General features: G+C 37.9%; 1 protein-coding gene and 1 long non-coding RNA gene across 11 annotated transcripts in view; one reads left to right on the top strand and one right to left on the bottom strand.

Annotated features, from left to right (window-relative positions):
• ITPRID2 (ITPR interacting domain containing 2) overlaps positions 1–19,661 on the top strand; it is a 110,741-nt gene that overhangs the window by 4,110 nt on the left and 86,970 nt on the right. The window lies entirely within an intron of this gene.
• LOC140624298 (uncharacterized) overlaps positions 1–19,661 on the bottom strand; it is a 75,689-nt gene that overhangs the window by 8,353 nt on the left and 47,675 nt on the right. For 5 of the 7 annotated variants that reach the window (XR_012023785.1, XR_012023788.1, XR_012023783.1 and 2 more), the window contains 2 exons: positions 12,836–12,899; positions 2,938–3,084 (listed from right to left, as the gene is read on the bottom strand). This is a non-coding gene — a long non-coding RNA (uncharacterized lncRNA). Of the gene's footprint in view, positions 1–2,937; positions 3,085–12,835; positions 12,900–15,679; positions 15,745–19,661 lie in introns of all 7 variants that reach the window. The other 2 variants (XR_012023786.1, XR_012023787.1) reach the window with 1 other exon arrangement.

The raw sequence follows: 19,661 nt of genomic DNA, 5'->3' as shown, positions 1-19,661 counted from the left end.
GTGAAGTCAGTATTAGTATCCTCATTTTATACAGGAAACAGACACTCAGAATGGTAAGTCATATGCTCACATTGCACAACTAGTAAGGAACAGAGCCAGGAATCACACTCAGGGAGTCTGATTGCAAGGCACACTCTTAACCTCTAAATTGCCTTATAAGCACAATCAATGAATATTTCAATTTTTTTTAAGACAGAAAAAATGAATGTAGATTCCCCTGGGACTAAATACACATATCTATATTGAAATGTAATTTCCAGGGCATGTGGACATGTGCGCAGCCAGTTTCAGCCCCCATTATGAATCCCATATTTACTCAAACGTCATACTTAAAAACCAGAAAAATCTACAAAGTCATGTAGAGAAATGGGAAGAAATATGAAAGTTGCAATAAGTAGATTTCTAAAGGGCTTACCACAGAAATAAACAAATATTAAGAGAAAAAAAAGGTTTGTACCTTATGGCTCACCTGTGAATAAAATTTACTTGGTTAAAGAAAAAAAAGAAAGAGAAAATTTGAATATTTTGGAGTAGTTATATGTTCTATAACAAGTAGTTTGGAGTTTACCAAAACTTTAAACATAAATCTATCCTTAAATATTAGCAAACTGAAATTATAGAAGATTTATTTTCCTCTTGATTTTTTCTTCTCCCCCGCCCCTTACCTTCCCTCCTCCCTTGTCTCCTTCCTTCCCTTAATCCCTCAGATCATTAATTTAGTGCATATTATATGCTAGGCACTATTTTGGATGTTTATAATACACAAAAATTGTTGTCCTCAGGGAGTTTATATTCTAGTGGGGGGCACAGATGTAAAAAATAAGCCAACAAAGGACAATACATAGTATTCTAGAAAGGGATATATACCATGGAAAAAAAAATAGGGCAGGATTGGTGCCATGGGAATGAGAGAGGAAGGCTACAGTTTAAAATAGGACTCGAGAGAGTCCTCATTGAGAGGAACATACTTAAACAAAGAACTGAAGGAAGTGAAGGAGTTAACCATGTGGTTTTTGGAGGGAAGATTGTTTCTAGACAGCACAGCCAGTATGTAGGCCCAAGGCAGATGTGTGCCTGATAGGCTTGGGGCAAGCAAGGAAGTGGTGTGGACGAACGGAGTTAAGTGAGGGGGGAGAACCAAGAATGAGGTCAGAGAGGTAATGGGGCCAAATCATTGAAGGTCAAGTTAGTTTCATAAAGCCTTTCATGTTTACACTGAGGAAAATGAATAGCTAATGTAGGATTTGGAGAGTGACATGATCTGACACAGGATTCAAATGAATTGCTTTGGCTGCTGCGTGGAGAATAAACTGTAATGGACAATAGTAGAAAGACGCAAGGAAATGAGTTGGGGCTTTGCAACAACCTGAGTGAATAAGAGTGATAGATCATAAGCAGAACTGAGGAGGATCTGAATTCTGATTGCATTTTGTACTATAAGCATCTAATGATGTATATGTTTGCCTCTAAGCGCTGCTTTACTGCTATCCCACAAGTTGATTGTGCTCTGTTTTATTTGCATTCAATTCAAAATATTTTCTAACTTCTCTTGTGATTTCCTCTTTTGACCCATGCGTTATTTAGAAATAACTAGTTTTATTCTCTAATATTTGGGGACGGTATGTATCTTTCTGGTATTGATTCCTAGTCTAATTCTGTTAAAGTCTGAAACACACTTTATAATTTGTTTAAATGTATTAACATATTAAGGATTGCTTGTATGACCTAGAAGAGGGTCTATTTTAGTAAATGGTCCATTTGAACTGGAAAGAATGTGTATTTTACAGTTGTTGGGTGGAGTGTTCCATAAATATTAATTAGCTCAACTTGTCAATAATGTTCAAGTCTTGGAAAAAAATAATGTTCAAGACTTTTATATCCTTACTAATTTTCTATTAGTCCTATCAATGACTGAGAGGAGTATTGACATCTCCAATCATAATTGTGAATTTGTCTTTTATTTGTATCAATTTTTGCTCTTTGTACTTTGAAACTCTGTTGTTTGATGCATACACATGTAGGATAATACTGTTTTCTTGTAGAGCTAACCTCTTTATCATTATGTAATGTCCCTCTTTGTCCCTGGTAATATTACTTACCCTTAAGTCTACTTTATCCAGTATAATAGAGCTACTCTAGCCTTTTTTTTTAAATAAGTATTTTCATAGTATATCTTTTTCCATCTCTACTTTAAACTTATCTATGTCCTACATTTAAAATCGTTTTCTTATAGAAGCATATAGTTTCATCTTGTTTTCTTTTTTTTTAATTTTTTTTTAATTTTTATTTATTTATGATAGTCACAGAGAGAGAGAGAGAGGCGCAGAGACACAGGCAGAGGGAGAAGCAGGCTCCATGCACCAGGAGCCCGACGTGGGATTCAATCCCGGGTCTCCAGGATCGTGCCCTGGGCCAAAGGCAGGCGCCAAACCGCTGCGCCACCCAGGGATCCCTCATCTTGTTTTCTTATCCAGTTTGACAATCTGAGCCTTTTAGTGTATTTATACTATTTATATTTAATGAAAATAGTCTCTGGTTAGGGGAAACTCTATCATCTTGCTATTTTTCTCTAATGTTCTGTTCTTTGTTCCTTTTGTCCTCTTTTCCCCCCTACTTTTGAGTTTATGAGTATTTTTTTATTTTAGCTTACTTCTACTATAGAGTAAACTTTTTATACAACTTTCTATACAACTTGTAATGATTACTGTAGGTTTTTAAGTATGCAATTTCGTCAGGATCTAACTTAAAATAATGTATACCTTCATATGCACTATAAAGACCTTAAAGTATTATACACCCCATGCCTCCCTTCCATCTACTATTGTTGTCACATATATTATATTTACATTTGTGATAAATATATAATACATTACTATCTTTGCTTTAGACAGTTACTTTTTGAAGCAATTAAAATATGAAACATTAATTTTATGTTACCTTGCTTCCACTTCCAATGCTCTTCATTCCTTGATGTAGATCCAAGTTTATGGTTGGTCTCCTATGCTTTTTGCCTGAAGAATTTCCTAAATTCTGTATATATTTTGAGGTAGAGCCAATGAAGTTTCCAGTTGTATTTTATGTAGCCTTTGAGAGAAAGTAAAATCAAAGATGACCACGAAGTTTATAATAGAACTGCCAATAAATCACAATGACAGCAGCAAATAATTAAATAGAAAATAATACATTTAGGAAGGAAGAGATACTAGTGTTAAAAAAAAATCAACCTTAAAAGGAAAATATGACTTGATACACCAATTGTATTTTGTGATTTACCTATCTGCCATAGATTTTTTCTGCCCCTCAAAGTCCTGATTTCAAAGACCCATAGAAATCTCTAGGCTGGGGCTGGGGACATAGATCCTATGTGACTCCTATATCTACATGTACCTACCTCCTCTCATTAACCTGGATGCAAAACTCAGTCCCTTCACTGGTTTCAAAAAGAAGTCCTTTCCTCTCTTTCCCTCTCATGTTCATCAGGTTTCCTCTCCCCCCCCCCTTTTTTTTTTACTCCTTCATTTGTGTTCCCTCCTTATGAAATTGCTCCCTGTGAATTCTGAACTCTTATTATTTTAGAGTTTAACTATCTCCTACACTCAGCATTATATAAACAAAACCACTTAAGGAGGTTATTAGAATAAAGAAGGGCTCAGGATCTCCCCTTCCGAGCCATTTAGGTTTGTGAATTTACCCTACTGTTGTGGGTAAAGTTCCCCCAGAATTTGCATACAGGAGATTTTCTGGGAGTGCTCTTAACAGTCAATATCTGTGAAAGAGCAAAGGAGACAAGACCAGGCAGAGGGAGAAGTTAAAATGAGATACAGTCAAAACAGTAGCCTCAGTCAATGCCACAGAGATCTTCTAGGCTGACATGATCCTACAAAGATGTCCCACATTGGGGGAGGTAGCCCACAACAATCGATCCATCATTGGATATTGCTATAGCCAGGGATAGGTTGGGCAAGGCAGCTTCCTTCAGATGAGGTCAATTCCCAGGGTTGCATGCAACTGTAAATCATCAGCAAACACTACCAGAATCTGAGATCATGAAGCCTTGACTCATAAAGGCAAATCTGGGAAGTGTTCAAATGCATCCACTATAATCCATCCCTGTACCACTTTGTTCCACTTGCTTCACTGTTGTTTCACTTAACAACTTGAGGGTTATAATTGGTACCTTTTCCTAAGAAAGCTTTATGAGGAGTTTAGTGGGACAAATTACAGTGTCCCCTGCAGCTCTTCTCTAGGATGAATCTGACATTTATAGTCTCCCTCATCTATTAACTACTAGATTCTGCTCACCTTTGACTGTCATTCAGCTGGTCTCCCTCACTTACTTGATGGGTTGATCCAGGCTCCCCTCAGAGGAGAGGTCTGAGCCCCTAGTTACTGTGACCTTCCCAAGATGTGGCTTCTGTACATTTTCATGTCTGTTAACCATAAAAATTGGTGTGGGGGATACCAAGAGCCCTCTTCCACTCTACCCTTTCTCCAGCAGATCACTTGGGTGACAAATGTATTTTTGTCTGCTCCTATTATTGGCGGCAGCCCTACCTTCTCCTGATGATCAGAGACAATTATTCCTACCAGGATGTAGATTTTTTTCTTGGCCTACTGAACTCCTGACACAAAGAACCTAAAGTAATCATATGGCAGTCATAGCTAAAATTTAATGGCGCTTCTGTAGAAGCATCCTCCCTCTGATAATCACAACTATTAACCTATAGGACCGAGAGTTGTGGGGATAGGAAGTATAGATTTCCCAAGTGGGTCACTGAATGTGATAAGTAGAGTCCCTTCTCTTTGCAACCCTTAGTTCCCAGATGCATGTATTCTTCCTTTTACAGAACATAGCATTATACAATAGTTGATGATTTAAGGAATGCTCTTCATCCTGGAGAAAAAAGATGTGCACCATATCCTTGTAGAGTATAATTTCCAAGTTGCCACCTTAGGTATACCTCTAAAAAGCCATTCCATTATTCCTCCAGGCTAGCAGAATCAAGTGATAGGATATGTGATAAGACCAGTGAATCTCATTGTCAGCGCCTACTGTGACATCTCAATTGCTATAAAGTGCATTGGTTAGTCCAATGCAATTTATGTAGGATCACATGTTGGTAGGATTAAACATTCTGTTTGACCTTGAGTAATGGTGTCGCCTATGAGCCTCATGGGCAGGAAAGGCAACCACATAGAGAACTCTATTCAAAATAAATTTCTGCCTTCTAACATGGAAGAATGGACACAATCAACTGTGGCTAGCTGGTCCCCTCAAGGGATGGGGCTCTATAGAGGGTCAGCATTAGTGTTACTGCTGTCACTTTAGATAGCTGGCAGCAGCAGTACTAACTCCACTTTGGTGAATGGTAGTCCATGTTGTTGGGCCCATACATACCCTACATGCCTGCCTCCATGGCTTCTCCTTATAAGCCCTTTGTACAACACTGGGGTGGCTTTTGACAAAGACTGGCTATTATCAACTAAGTTACTCTGTAAGATAGTTTGGAGCCCCTTCAATAGTAGATTCTCTCTGGTCCACATGATTATGTGAATCGAAGTTATTTACATGTCATGCCCATGTTGACATGCCATTTCACATGTTTCTTCTCCAGACTTCTCTGTCTCATCTTTCTAACTTTTCTCTTTTCAATCCCCTGACCAACAAGTCTGAACATTTTTCACTGCTATGGAGTCTCTATACAACCTTACATCAACATACTCGTCTTGACCCCAAATAGATGACAATGCACACCACCAAAACTCTGCCAATGGGGAAGACTGCCCCCACTGCTGTCTTTCCAGGCCACACCTGAGTGAGGCTGTTGTGCAAGAGTCCCAAGGCTCTATCAGTTGTCTACTGCTGTGCATCACACCATCCCAAAGCTAAGTGGTTTATTTTTTTTTTTTTTTTTTTTTTTTTTTTTTTTTTTTTTTTTTTTTTTTAGCTAAGTGGTTTAAAACAACAGCGTATTGTTTCTTAAAGACAATGGCCAAGGATAAAGACAAATGGAAGTGAGTGAAAGTCATAAAATGAGGACGTGAAGAATAGGGATTGTGATATCATTATCAACAAATAATGAAAGGATGTCAGAGAGCCTGTGAGATAACAATGAAGTTATAAATAAATATAGGAGATAAGATAGAAAAAATCTTTATGCTTTATACTAAACAAAGCCAAAATTCCTCACTTTTGTCTTTAGGCCTTTTCCAACTTCGGACTCCATATGCCTGGTAAACATTCTCTTAACCGCTATACTTTGAAAGACCCTACCAGAAACAGCTGTGAGAAAATGGTTTTCCATTTACTGCCTTCATGTTATTACTTCAACCTGGAATTTCCTCCCACTCCATCACACCCCAACCTTCCATGAAATACTTAATTACTTTTTATGATCCAACTCAAATTCTTTCTGGACGTCAGTGGGGACTTAAATAAACAAACAAATTGAGCCTCTGTGAAGAAACTCCTGTCAGGAATAGATTTTTCCCTTCCCAGAACACACTGAATTCCTTAACAGCAGGGCCTCTTTTGCCTGTCTTCATACTGCTGCACAAAGCACGCAGTAGGTGCTGACGCTTTGATGAATGAAGGCCTTAGCACCTTATACTCAGGCCGCACAGCTTTGCATTCTGTTTTGTAGCCATTTATCTTTTCTGTTAAGTTAAAAATCTCCTTGAAGGCAGAGACCAGATCATAATTTTGATTTCCAACAGAATCCAGTGAAGTGTTTTAACATCAAGCTAGGACCAAAATAATTAAATTAATTTCTTAAGGGAATTAGTGCTAATCCTAGCTAGATACATGAGAAGAGAAGCTGACCTGTGATGTAATTATAAGAACAACCTCACAGCCTCAGTGAATCCCATGAGGATCTCTGAAGGTGGAGTGGCCCTTTAGATGTATCATGAATCAAGACAAGGGGGAAGAAACCTTTGTATCCTGCATTGCCCAGGCATTAGATGTGTGTTGTGTCATAGGAAGAGGGCATAACCTTGGGTGACGCAGCTTCCTTGAGCCAAGGACAATGCCTGGAGGAGGACACAGCTGTGAGATCCAGCATCCAGATTCCAGACAACAGGGGCATCTCAATAGTGCACGGACGGCAGCATCGTATAGGACGTCCCTGAGAGGGAAAAGGTAGCCTCCTGTTCACCTTCCATAAAAAAATCTTCTTACAGTATGGGAAAGAAAATAAGACTGAATTTACTTTTAGCGTCTGAGTCTCCAACTCCTCCTTTGAGCCCAAACAACTTCCTTTTCTCTTTGAGGATTTGAACTGGCACTCAGGGTATTTATTTTTTGATCTTCTCTGTCACTGGGGTAATAGGAAAGTTTCTCACACTCACCTCCACAATGCTAGTCATCCAAGACAGTACTGTCACTGGCCCAGCCTAATAAAACAGAGTCTCCCTGTGTCAGCAGACATCTCTGTGGTATGTGGCTTTCTGGGGAGCTATACAGTTGTTCCTAGTTAGCAGATCATAGCATTATAAAATATGGACCTAAAAAAAATGAAATTCTCACCAGTGTCTTCTATCATCTGTCCCACTCAGGATCAAGGATTACTTATAGGTTAACGACTCCTACATGCAGGGAAAAGCATCGGCCTTCTATTCTTTACAGTCCCTACAAGCATGATCCCTGCCTCCTACAAGAAGGAGCCAGAATATCTACTGGGCAATTTTGCTTGCAAGGATGACTCGTCTCCTTGGTTCTTCCTTGTTTTCTGATCTTAATTTCTATATGGCTAAAGAAGGCTTCCGTGGCAACTCTTGTTTGCTAAAAACTACCCATATTTTCTATAACCAATTTTTCCAAAACGGGCAGGAAGATACTTTCCTTTCACCCAGCAACCAATGTTGAAAAAGTCCCATATAAATGGGTAGCTTCTAAGTTAAAGGTGATTTGTACTTGGATGGTCCCAGCCGTTCTCTCTGAACTTAGACGTCATACACTAAAACTAAATTAATGTACACAGTCTCTCACCGGGGTTCCTGGTTTTTTTTTTTTTTTTTTTTTTACCTGAAATTTCAGACCAGAGCTGGAGATTGGAAACCTCTCTGTGGGGCCTTACTTTCAGGGAAGTCGATTTACTAAGAGGGCTATTAAACCAGCACCATCAACTGCAACTCCCCAAGTCTCAACTAAGGCTTCCAGTTCATCTCTGCCATTTGGTTGGGTTCCATAAACACACATCTCTTACCCCTCTTTTTTCTTTCCTTGAAAAAAAGCTTTGCTAACAAGAAGAATTTAGATCTCCCATGAATTCTGAAGCTTCTCTAATAATGCCCTGTTGTATGTTGCTCTTGTAATAACATGCTTTAACTGAATCCGATTTTCCAAACTGTTCAATAACACCTTGTCATATGGCTCATTGCAAAAGACTCTATTATTAACACAATTCCAGAGAACTCTTCTCCTTCCTGTTAGTGCATGGTGGGGAAATGGATGTACGAGTCCCAGCAACTCTCCCCATTATCAAGTGTACTATTTGATGCTGTCAAGTATTTCGTCACCGATGTGAAGCTCTGGCAGGGCTGAGATCATGTGTACCTCCTAATGCCAAGTCTGTAAACTTCCTTTTAATCTTCACATCTCTGCCTCTGAAACCTGCCACTACTGCAACACAGCATGCTCTCTTCAAACTTAAAATCCTTCTGTCCGTTCCCTGAAATTGAGCTGCCTGAGAATGTATCTAGTATATGGTTAACAGGTTAGCAACCTCTAGTGGGGATTCCAATGTATGCTTGATACCTGCTTCAACAGTAGATGTCCTACATTTGATGGACTTGACAGATAGAGCTTGGTAAAAGCAAAAGCACAGTGGCCACATATACACTTCCCATTGGGAAAAAAAGGGTTATATTTTAGAGACTGTTGAGGTAAATCTCAAAAACAAAACAAAAAAAAGCCTCTCACCTGTAACTTGGAATGATTTTAGCTTATATAATGATACAAATTCTTGATTTTTGCTTAAAATATTCAATCTCAAACAGTGCATCCCTATACAAAAACTGGAAAGTTGGCCTCAGAGTAGATGTCTACTTTGGATTCCTTATGAGGGTATTTGGGACCTATTCCTTTAAGATTCTCAGAACAGCTCTTGTTAATTGAAAATAGAGGGATTGGAAACCATGTCCTGAAAATCAGTAAAAGACTTTTTGAAACAATCTATGAGAAATCACCTTAAATACTTCAATTCTTAAGAAAGGTTTTTACAGCCACACATTTTGCTTCATGCTTGCCCTAAGAGCACATTCCTGAAAGCACCCGGGATTTGATCTTTCCCTGGAGGCTCTTTCTTACTTTTGAGAGTCCTCTTTGGAGAAAAACTAGAGATGAGAAATATTTTTATTTTTGAAACTAGCAAATCAGGGGTCATTTTTATTTGCCCTACATTCTGCTTAAAAATGGGATAATTTCTTTTTTAGCTCACATCTCTTTATCTTATGATATTCAGCTAAAAGAAATTAGTTGTCACTTTCAACATTCAGCTTAGAAATAAATATCCCTGGCCAGATCAATTAGTTCACTAGATACACTTCTCTTTATCTGCAAGTGACCATTTTCCCAAACTTTCTATCACTATATATCAAAGATCTTCTATTTTCTAGTCCCTAATGCCATTCCACTCATGCTCCTTCAGACCTTCACTGTCAGCCACTTTAAGGCTCACTGGTCCCGGTAACACCCATGTCCAGGTATCAAAATCTATTGCTCTTGCTAGATAGCAAATCCATATAAAACCTACATCATTTTGTTTTTGCTCATGATTTTGTCTGACAGTAATTTTGGGAAGAGCTCAGCTAGGCAGATCCTACCTGGGGTCCTTCATGTAGTCATTGTCAAATGTGGTCCAGAACTACATTAATCCTATGGAGCTCAATTGGGCTGCATGTCCAAGAGAGCTCATTGTCATGTCTGGCAGTTGAAGCCAGCTGTCAGCTGGGATCTGAGCTAGATTGTCACCTGGGGCATGTACATACATATGGCTTAGCTTCCTCACACTTTGGCAGCTTTGAGTATTTGGATTTCTTAAGTGGTAATTCAGGACCCCAAGTATAAGTGTTCTCGTGAACAGGGTAAAAACTGTCTCACCTTTTATGACCTGGTCTCAGAAATCACATAGCATCATTTCTCCTTACTCTACAGTCAAAGTAGTTATGAATCTACCCATATTCACAGTGAGGGAATGCATACTCATTTCTCAGTGTGAGGGGTGTCTATGAATTTTACAGCCATTTTTAAAAAATCCACCAAAGGGGCCTTGCTGTCTTGCTTTCTCTTGCATCACCAGTCCTTATGATAATGCCAGATACATAGGAGATACTCCTTGAGTGTTTGTTGAAATAATGTATTTTGGAAGGAAAAGAAAAGAAATTCTGTGGTTTATGCCAAAACGACCGAGGCACCATAGAAAGGCTCTACCCTTTGATCTTCAAGAAGGGACACCACTATTGGCTTCCTTGGATGATATAAGTAGTCATTTGTTTAAAAGCAAAAGGCTGGCCCTTATGTTCTTCTTTTGGCCCTTTTCATTTTCTGATGATTCTAGGCCCAAAGGAGATTCCTACATGACCAGAGCTTTTATTTGCATTTTTGAATGACAGTCAAGTTCCCATACTCCAAGAATATGTGACATTATGACAACCTTGTAGCATCCTCAAGTAACATATGGCAAGAAGTGATCTGAAGGAACTGTGGATGGTCTTCAAGTACTCTATCCTAGACAGCAACTCTGGCCACACAGATATACAGCTGAATGGTCTTCTCTATTCCATGTTAGTTAAGGTATATAGTAGAGTGTTTCCATGTATTGTGCCACATACATGAGATAATACAGATACAGAGAAATCCCATGTGTGGATGAGGGGATCTATACAAACATTATATACCAAGACCAAATACTTGGACTCTGAGTTAGGATGAGTTTCAGTAAATGCACTTTTGACGCATCACACAAAATTATAAACAGGACACAAGCCTTAAAAACCTTTGTTATTGTTCATTAACACCACCACCTAACAAGTAACCATATTTATAAGTAGAAATATCTTCTGAGAAATGTCAGGCATCTTGTTTGAATCCTCTGAAACAAAACAATTTCTGTGATGCATGTATAGTGATGCCAAGAAATCCATCTGCCAGCCAGAATTTCATCCTTTAAATACCTTGTTATGGCAGCACAAAAGAACACAATGAGTTTTGTTTAGAGTGTCAGTCTTCCATCTCTGGGCTAAAAGGATTAGGTCTAAATTGCACATTATTACATAAGACTGCATGAAAATGTTTGCTTCTTTTGTCCTTAAAAGTACTTCATGGTGTTTTATAAATAGCAAAAAAAAAAATTAATTACACTAAAGAAATCCATTCTGAGGTCCACAAGCAGTAGATCTGCCAGGCATTCCATTTTATGTTATTATTTATTCAACACACAAAGGTCAGAAGCTTTTCAAGTACACTCACTTTGGACATGGGAGGAGGCTGGGGAGAGGCCATTGAGTGTAATGGTTAAATGCGTAGATTTGGGTATCAATCAGCTCTGGTTTTAGCTTCTCTGACTAATAAATGGGACTGAGAAATTGACTCACCCTCCCTGTGGCTCATTTTCCATATCTGGAACATTGGAGATAGAAGTATTCCCCTTCTAGGGTTGGCTTAATGGTTAAATGAGATAACATATGTAATTTGCTCACCAGTGCTTGGCACAGAGTAGGTGCACTGTTAACAAGTCAGAGAAGAGTAAACACACACTTCGGTAGGTATCGTGTGTGTGTATAGGAGAGCAGGGAAGGAGGCAAGGAGACATGGGGGAAAGGAAGAATGAGGAAGAGAGACAGATGGAGAGACTATTTTGAAAGAGGCATAGAGAGAACACTATTGGGGACACAGTATGGATGTGATGGTTATTTGTTAATGTTAACTTATCTGAGGAAGAGATTTTGAATATTGAAGATATGGAAATGGGACAGGAATGAAATGTCAGGAAACATACAGAGATTTATGTTGCTTTGAGAGTCACTAGTCTTCTGTACATATGATAAAGCAGAAAGTCAAAAACATTTCCCACTTCCTGTTCCCCCTTCTATTTCCATTTCAATCATACTTTTGCACCTGCCCTTGCACTTCTGTGTACCCAATGTCAGAAGCCTGTCCTATGAACAGGACTCAGCCGTCCAGTAGATATGACAGTTGAAAAGCCACCAGGCCATTACGGTGGCCCTGCAAACAACTTAGAGGTATTTTCATGTTATTATGGGAAGAAAGTCCAGTGTGATATACAAATAAAAGTGGAATTTTCTAAGGAATGAGAGTTGGGAAAGGAGTGAAGGAAAGATGTTAGGTAGACAAAAGGCCTTTTCTCCCTTTTCAGATGAACTGCTGAAGTCATTTCTATCCTTAATCTCTATAGGTCAGACAATTCAGAAGAAACATTCTGAAATAAAGTGCAGTAATATTGCCATTACTAATTAAAATAATAATTTTCATTGCTTAAGCTTATGTCTTTAATGCTTTTGCTCAAAAAATAATATTCAGGTTTAGCCGATTATGTTAAGAAACAGAGTACCAATGACTAATTTTTAGTTTTTTAATGCTTTTTCAAAAAAATATATATTTTTACTTTACCTTAACATAATTCTGTTCAAAAAAAATTCTGTAACAACCTTCAAATAACCTTTTAAAATATTACTTATGAATCTATGTACCTCAATACAGTGTTTCCTGTTTTTCATTTCCCCAAGGCCAAAGTGACACAATTATTAGCTTTCAATAGGGTTAAACAGTAACTACCCATGGTTATTTTTGTGAAAGAATGGAAAACAAATATACCTTCAACCAGTGAAACAGTTGAAAAGATTCCCATACTTCAGTTCTTTCTTATCTTTTCTTCTTCCTAGAAGAACACAGAGGAATTTTTAAAAAAATCAAATATTTTACATAAACGTTTTCTCTACTAGCGCTTAATAAAATCCTTTTCCTTTTACTGGGGAACCTCTTTAATCCTGTGGAGTAGTACTTATAATCTGCCAGGGACCATTCTAGATGCTGGAGATATACCAGTAAACAAAAGAGGTCAAAATCCCTGCCATTGTAGAGTATACAGCCTAGTGGGAGGTGGAGACAGAAAATGAACAATAGAAACTCAGTCATAAATGATAAAGGGAAAATTAAGACAGCAAGGGAGAAAAAGCATCAGTGAGGTTGGCAGTGGGTGCGGTTTTAGGTAGCATGGTTAGAGATGGACTCTTGAGATGACATTTAAGGAAAGATGTGAAGGAAGGCACCATGTTTAAAGAAATAGCAGGCCAAGTGAAGTCAACTGAGGGAATAGTAAGACATGAGAACTAAGGAGAGTCAGTCTGATAGCCTGTTTTAAGGATTCTGACTTTTATGTCATTACATTAAATGGTATTACAAGTCTGAAGTAGGACACTATTACAGGCATCTCCACATCTTTGTCTCTCAAGATTCATTCCCCACCCTTCTCCATCCTTTTCTCTGGCTCCCGGGAAGCTGAGCTGTATTTCCCTAGTCGTCTTCATGACTAATCACATTTCTTCCTTTGGGCCACCTTCCTTATCTTTCGGTTATCCAAATGTTCCCTGTATCAGAGAAGCAGAGACCTAACCAACCTGTGTTTCTCTGGATGGGTAGTTCCCACCAGTGGCCTTCAAACTCACCTGCTTCAGTGCCGGGTGGGGGTGGGGATGGTAACCTACTGAAACACAGATTCCTTGGTCTTACTGAAGACATTCAATCAGTATCTCTGGCTTTGGGGTCAAAGAATCCATGTTTAATAAGTTTCCCAAGGTCAGCTGTTTCTTACTGTGAGGCCTGCATATTAAAATTCTAGATTATAGAAACAGCACCCTTCCAATGGGCACCCAAGCAATTTCTTTTTATTAAGATTTTATTTATTTATTTATTTATTTGAGAGAGGGAGAGAGAGAGAGAGCACACACAGGAGTCAGGGAGGGGCAGAGGGAGAGGAGCAGACTCCCCACTGCGCAGGGAGCTCAACACCTGCTCAGTCCTAGGACTGTGAGATCCTGACCTGAGCCAAAGACAGCCACTTAATCAACTGAGCCACCCAGGTGCCCCCCAAGCAATTCCTTATACCTGATTTTCTTCCTTACTCCAATGATGAGGCCTCGGAAAAATTTGGTTTTGCTCTATTATATTATGACTGACTGTAACCTGCTGAAACTTTATTCCTATTTTTAGTCACTGTTTATAAAATATTATTTTGTAAAATATTTTATCATTAAATACCATCTATAAGAATTGTTTTGCACAGTCCTCAATTTCTGTTGTATGAGACTTGATGTCTTGTTTGAAAATTGATAATTTGTAGAAGGATTATCTATGACTCCTACATATTTCTGTGGATCAGCACTGACCTTATTTTTATTTAAATGGTGGTATTTCCCACGTGGATCATTTTTCAACATTATACTTGAATTAGAAGTAGGGGTACCCAAAAGTTACTAATAAATGCCATATATCTTGTTAGGTTTTTATGCTGTTCAAGCTGGTAGCACTAAACTTTGCGGACTTTTTCAGAGTTATGGAAGGAAACACTCTGTGATTTAGACTGTTCTGTCATAGAATTTGTGATGAGGAATTCACATTTCCCAGTACCGTATGCAGCACTGCTTTCGTATTATATGTAATCTTCTGTGAAGAGAGATACCAGATTGATATTTAACAGAGTATTTCTGTTACAATCTCCGGAGTTCAGCCTTTTAAACAAATATTATCCTTTCAGGTTTCTTGTTCTTTCTTTCTTTCTTTTTTTTTTTTTCAGATTTCATTTCCCCTGTGCCAAAATTTGCTATTTCAAGACACTGAGGCAAACAAGACTGTCAGGAATAAAGAACAAGGATGCACTGTCATGTACTGAGCAGATAATAGTAATTACCTACCTGAATAGCTGAATCTACTCCCTCTTAGGAAGGTTGGTTCAGTTGGCCCCTTACTAAATTTGATTTTTGTTTTCCCAGCAGAGAGAGGGCATGATATTTTGATTGAGGGAGCTGCATAATGGATTTACCTCAGGTTAAACTTGCCTTTCAAACTGGAGAGGATCATGTGGAGTCTTGATAGCCCACTCTGGCAGGACTGTTTATAGCAAATACTCAAAAGCATACATTTCCTCTCAAATATTAATATTTACAACTGCTGACGTCCAAAGGAATGCCAAATGCTAAAGCAAATGCTCCATACATTTTAGGAGTATAAGAAAGGCTTGTGAATCTTTTAATAATTGTATTGTATGTAATAAAATGTCTTGAAAATCTCTTGCAGAAATTCTGTTTCTCAATGCCTTTGGTTAAAGTCAAGGTATTTAATATGAGTGCATTTTTCATGAAGATAAAGAAACATCCCACTTTTTAAATAAATGTGCATTTTCTTTTATTAGTAAAAAGGCATACAAAAGTTCTAGATATTAGACATATTAAATGGTAAATGAGGATTAATCTATTGAAAAGGAAAAAAATAATTTTATATTAAATGCCTCAAGAACCTTTTTTTATATTACTTCAGATTTTTACATAAGAATAATATAGGATCTTTGAAATCCGAACTCTGGAAAGGACCTGGAAATTATTTAGTTCAGGAACACTAATAACAACAACAAGGATGTTAATAACATAACCTTTGAGCACCTACCATCTTCCTGGCCACTGTTTTAAGAAGCTTTACATATGTAATCTCGGTCAATCCTCACAACAATCCTGCAATGTAAATATTATTAAATTCATTTGACAGAAAAGGGAGCTGAGTCACAAAATGTTTAACCAATCTGCCTAAGGTCATGGAGCTAGCAAGGGGAATCATTAGTACTAAAGCTGAAGAAACACTAGTAAAATTATCCCAGCCCATTCTATCCCTGGGAAGTATACACAGCTGTCAAGAGTATGATTTGAAGATGCCAGAAGGTCTGCCTAAATACATCGCCTTCAACAGTGTACAACACTGTCTCAAATTCCCACTAACAGAGAAAGTGCTTCATGCAAAGATAATGCCTCCAGAAGGATATAGTTTAAAATGATAATGATAGCAAGACAAGGTACGCACATTTAGAGAGATTTGGATGATAAAAGGAGAAAGAATAAAAGGGATGTTGAAGTTAAACACTATAATGTACACTCTTGGTCAATCCTGGCAAAGTGAAGGGGTTATAAAGACAAAATTCAAGCAATTTGGCTTTGATTGATTATGGAAATTATCCGCCTTAAGCTATTTTCCCATTTGGGAAGTATAACCATACAGATAGTTAAACCTTTGCTATTGGTAATGGTAAAGTTTAACAGCAAGAATTACCTGTGTATAACTTGTATTTTTCTCACCACAGTCCTTTTCTTTTTTTTTAAGGGAAGGAGGGGCAGAGGGTGAGGGAGAGAGAGAATCTTAAACAGACTCCACGCCCAGTGTGGAACCCAACACGGGACTCACCTCATGACCCTGAGATCATGAGCTGAGTGGGAATCAAGAGTCAGATGCTTAACTGAGCCACCGAGGCACCCTAACCACTTGCCTTTTTAAACAGACATTTTTAAATAGGGGCCCCATAGATGGAGTCCTTCTGATATGTGAGATTTCCATTATGCGTGTAAGAATGCACAGTGCCCTAAGGAGATTGTCCAAATTCTCATAAGTATACACAAACCCCTTCAAAACAGTTACTGTAGCACAAAATCAATCTAGCCCAGCTGTACTTCTTCTATATCACCTAAAATTTGTGCCTGCTGGAGGTGGTCTTTAACAGCCAAGAGACTATAACATACAACTGCTCTGAATTATGTACCCTAATAAGCATCCGGACCTACACTGAAGCTGGCATTTTAGAAAGGGAAATATGGTATGCAAAATGAAAAAGAGCAGGAAAACATTACATGCCACCGTTTTGTTGGAACCACCTTTCAGGTTTTCCCTGTGTTTCTGCAACAGATGCAACTATTCAGGATTGAGGTTTAAAGTAAATACTATGCAACAAGTAAGTGAGACAGGTATGTCAATGGAAGGTCCTAGGAGAGGGTTAGACAATTGGAATGGGCAGTCAATCAACTAAAAACGTTTTTCAAAAATGAACAAACTGACCTGACTTTCTTGGTGAGCTATTACCAAGTTCTTTCAAGTTCTTAAAGCATTTTCTTTACTCTGTGTTTAACAACAAATGTGGGCCAATTGCTGAGTTAATTGAAAAGGATTGTTTTCTAGTTGCCAAGAAACGGTGCTTTCTTACATTATGCAGGCCATTATGTGCACAGATCAAGCTTCCTGATTTTTCTTTGAGGGTTTAAGAATATAGGCTGCTGTGATTTAGTTGTCCCTTGAGGAGAGGAGCACAAATCAAGAAGGCTTTCAGGGGTGTTGTTCCGTTTCAACTGACCAGGTAAGATTTGGATTTGAAAGTGCTACCTTCTTCCTAATGCTTCAGTTTTCCTAAATCATTTAAATGCTTTTATGTTGAGTGAATGAGTGGATCTAAAACGATGGTTTTTGATACGTGGGATAGTTTCATGTAAAATCATGCGAAGTTGATTTTCTTCCAGCTGAAGCTTCTGAGAAAAAAAAACAAGAGGTAGAGATAATAATAGTCAGTTGTAAGACTGGCTTTCAAGTTGGTTTCTTCTTGATTTCAGAGTAGTAAATCCATGTAAAGCAAAAAGTTGTGAGTGTGTTTGGGTTGAAATATAAAATCATTGCTATGGAAGCAAATATCTTTATTTCTGTTTGAAGAAAAGATCTCAAACTGTGTTTGACTTGTTCCAACTGAGAAATGGTCTTCATATTTGTTAACTTTAAAAAGAAATGCTTGATTTTATTTATAAATTGATTACTTATATCTTAAAACCAAATATATTTTAATTATCCCTTTTGGCTGTTTTCCTCATAATTTTGTCCTAAAGATGAAGATAAAACCAGAGTCCTTGTACTTAATACTACTGCTAATAGGCTTGATACAAACAAACAAGTCACCCTTCTTTCTCAGGAAGGAAAATGGCATTTTTTGATTCAAAGTCACTTGCTCCCAGGCTCACCAATACAGTGCTCACAGTGGGTAATAATTTGGGATAAGCGCTGGAAAATAACTCTGGGAGTCGAGTTTCTTGGGTCAAATCATTCTCCCATTCTTGACGAATTCATACTTTTCATAGATTCAGGTTGAACTCTGTAATCCTGTGAACTTACACTTAAAACTTCACAGAGTGCATGTGGACTCCACATTGAAAACAAGTTGATTGGCAAATCTGCAAAGTGCTGTTATTAATCCTTTCTTTCAGAGTCATATTTTACCTTCTCTCTCCCAAGGTTCTGTGTTTCCCGGGAATATAGTTCCTTTACAAGGAAGCTCATCAACATGGATACAAGTCAGGTCAAATATTTGTTGTCTCATTAAGAAAGTTTCCATTTGTTCAGAGTTTGAAGACACCTGAGTATAAATATGACCCGTGTAATTTGAACCCTAGTTGATGCTGGAAAGAAATCCTTGCAGCATGCCTTTACCTGGTAATATTATTTGGGTTTTCCAAAAGTGAACCAATACTCTGGCAATGAAACCATGATGTGGAATAAGGTCTGTGAAGTGATCATTAAGTATAACATGCAATCCATGCATTTATTTTTAACTTGCCAAAATGGAGTCTCCTTCCTTGAATTCCTATGCATTTTTTAATTAACTAAAATAGAGAGTCACAGTATCATCAACTATCACAAATTTTCATTATGCTCTTTTTTTTAATTTATGTAGTTAGTGGAATTGAATCAGCCCTTTAAATAAATGCATGGTTTGCAGTTACATATACTTGGTGTAATTTATTACCATTTTTTGTTGGAACCGCATTTGTTTTCAGGTGAGATGTAATTAAACAGTTCTGTTCTAGTTTACATTCCTTTCTTCGCCTTGTCAAATAGTGCTCTGTGCCCTGAAAATATACTTTTGATATTATTGGTACACAGTGCTTAAAATATCTGTACTGGTAAAGTTTTTGCTCAGTCTTTTTTGTAATTACTGCAGGCAGGTGACAGGTGACTATGTGAGACGGGTGGAGTGGAGCGAAAGTGAGACTGATACAGTAGCTTACGGGCAGATTTCTTCTCACATCTAGCACACCGTATCTTTGTCAGTATAACAGAACAACTGTGATAGGAATAAAGTAACTGTAAAGAAAATACTTAACAGCATAACAATCTTGACTTTATTTATGAGTGGTATTTTAAAATTAAACCAATATTAACTGATATTGACCTCTGTGGATTCAGGGTTTTGCCAAAAAAGAAAAAAAGAGAGAGAGATTTATTCAGGTTGGGATGGAAATCAGTATAAAATTTTGTTCAACCTTAGGTTGAGAAGACACTGAATTCATTGGTAGTTTATAGATCACAGTGACTGAAATACCACAAAATGATAGGCATTTAAGGGCACTTATTGATTAGTGAATCTAATGGCTTTGAAACTTTATTTTACGGACTCCTAGAGATTCCCAAAAGCATTGGGTGAAGGTGTGAAGGTGGGGAGAATGGTAGGGGAAAATAAATCATATTAGCAACCAGCCACGTTCTTCCTGTTTATCCACAAGAATATATACAGCCTAAGACTATTCAATAAACCCTTCATGATAATCAAGAAACACTGTATTTATAGCAT

This window comes from Canis lupus, chromosome 34, assembly GCF_048164855.1.
Source record: "Canis lupus baileyi chromosome 34, mCanLup2.hap1, whole genome shotgun sequence".
NCBI classification, from domain to species: domain Eukaryota; kingdom Metazoa; phylum Chordata; class Mammalia; order Carnivora; family Canidae; genus Canis; species Canis lupus.
This window is presented reverse-complemented; position numbering and strand designations above follow the sequence as displayed.